The 2,503-nt window shown below is 33.4% G+C and overlaps 1 pseudogene; it reads right to left on the reverse strand.

Annotated features, from left to right (window-relative positions):
- Window positions 1–835: 835 nt before the first annotated feature.
- LOC114220151 (U6 spliceosomal RNA) lies at window positions 836–936 on the reverse strand (annotated as a pseudogene).
- Between the last annotated feature and the right edge of the window lie 1,567 nt (window positions 937–2,503).

The following is a 2,503-nucleotide window of genomic DNA, read 5'->3' on the forward strand; positions in this document are numbered from 1 at the left end:
TATTTAATTAGTTGATTTGCTATTATCAATACTTAAGATCATGTGGCAAAGTAAAAACAAAAACTATAGCAATTAAAGATAATCAAATAAAAATATTTTTTGGTATCATTCAAATAGCTGAGAATATATTTATATATTTCTTATAAAAATTATTTACATAAAAAGCTCCAAACAAATACTTTTAGTGAATCAGGAAAGGCATTCTTAGTTTTGTGTGCATCTACAAGATTAATTACATAAAGTATTTGAAGATTTTTTTTTAAGTTTTTACTTTAATTCCAGTGAACACAGTGTTATATTAGTTTCAGGTGTACAATATAGTAATTCACCACTTCCATACATCACCTGGTGCTCATCACCTATTTGACCCATCCCCATCCCCCCTCCCCTCTGGTAACCATTTATTCTCTATAGTTAAGAGTCTGTTTCTTGATTTGCTCTCTCTATATATATCTTATTTTTTTCCCTTTGCTTTTTTGTTTTGTTTCTTAAATTCCACATATAAGTGAAATCATATGGTATTTGTCTTTCTCTGACTGATTTATTTTGCTTAGCATTATACTCTTCTAGCTCCATCCATGTAACTGCAAATGGAAAGATTTCATTCTTTTTTTTTTTTTTTTTTAATTTATTTGTCAGAGAGAGACAGAGCACCGGCAGGGGGAGCGGCAGGCAGAGGGAGAAGCAGGCTCTTCACTGAGCAAGGAGCTCAATGTGGGACTCGATCCCAGGACCCTGGGATCATGACCTGAGCAGAAAGCAGATGCTTAACTGACTGAGCCACCCAAGGGCCCCTTCATTCTTTTTTTAGGGCTGTGGTATATATATATACCACAAAAATATGGAACACTTCACGAATTTGCGTGTCATCCTTGTGCAGGGACCATGCTAATCTTATCATTCCAATTCTAGTATATGTGCTGCTGGAGTGAGCACAAGGATTTGAAGATTTCTAAGATATTTGTCTTTAAACAATATAATTCCCATTATTAAACAAGTTGAATATTTTAAAATATTTATTCTTCCATGTCTAACAGATATATATGTTACCATACCTACACTGATTATCTCATTGTTCAGAACAAAAAGCCATTTTGATCTTTAATATTTGTGTACAAATTGAGATCCATTATCTTTGAAACTTAAAACATTCTTATTGTCTCCTATATCTGCTATTTTACTTTTCATTTTTAAGCATAACCTGAACTAAGCGTCTTTTTAAATAGTTGCTAACTTTTAGTAGATATTTATGAAATAATTATATTTATAAAATTTCAAAGCTATAATACATGTTATAAAATATAAAAGAAATGACACAAGCTCTTAAAACCAAATTTAGAAATATTTAGCATGAATAAAATACCATATATTCCTCTCTTTTTAATGTATTGATAGCATAAGATAAATTAGTCTTACACTATTTTTTTCTTGAATACTAACAAATTTTAGCTTCAAAGTCCATGCAATTTTGTTTCTAAACAGCAGATGGCAGTATCAAATTCTAGATTCACTACAATTTTTTTTTCTTAAACTTTTTATTTTTTTTTTAACTCAGAAGGCAATGCTTGGCTTAACCTCAGAAACACAATTAGCTTTAATTCAGGAAATACAGTTTTACTGGCATTAATTCCTGAAGAAAAATGTTTGCAATATCTAGAACAAAACACTGTTTCTTCAGAATTAATATCTGACAGTGGCTGAAAAGCCAATTGATCAAATTTTAGAGGCATTAACATCAAAACGAATGAAATCAAACTCTTAGTCCAATTGATTACACTAATAGCCCTGGAACACTCCACTTTAAAACTAGGATAATATGGGGGCGCCTGAGTGGCTCAGTCCGTTAAGCAATGGACTCTTGATTTCGGCTGGGGTCATGATCTCAGGGTCATGGGATTGAGAAAAAGTTGGGCTGGCTGTGTGCAGAACCTGCTTAAGATTCTTTCTCTGCCTCTCCCTCTACCCCTCCCTGCCCCCTCCCTCTCTCTCTTAAAACAAAAACAAAAACAAAAAATCCCCTATGATAATCTCCTTTGAACATCAGTAGAGATTAGGATGCCTGTGAGGGAAAAGGCTGAATTGAAGTACAGTAGAACAAGGAAGCCCAAGGCCTGATGGTCACATCTATTCTAAAGGTAAAATAAAAACTAAAAATTAAAATAAAATAAAACAATAAAATTTGCCAAACTGTTCTTTTCTTTCCCTCAAGAACTGTAGTCTAGGGTAGAACATATGGGGAAAGAGCTGAGGAGAAGGAAGAAAGATGGAAAAAAAAAAATAGATTCATTCTCACAGAAGAGAGATATTCCAGTCTGGTATAGGAAGAACAGATTTATTTATTGTGGAATTATGCTGTAAACACAAAGTCTTTGGTAGAAGAGTTTAGTCAGCAACTTTATCCTGATGACTCCCTTATTCTTATTCTGGTTCATCCCGAGCTGCCAAGTAGGGCCAGAGGTAGAGTTGCCAACTTCAAGTGCTCATCTGTTTATGTGTTCTATTT

This window comes from Eumetopias jubatus, unplaced genomic scaffold (genome assembly GCF_037043125.1).
Source record: "Eumetopias jubatus isolate StellerSeaLion01/CBP00866 unplaced genomic scaffold, mEumJub1_p1.0 scaffold_2, whole genome shotgun sequence".
Lineage (NCBI taxonomy): Eukaryota > Metazoa > Chordata > Mammalia > Carnivora > Otariidae > Eumetopias > Eumetopias jubatus.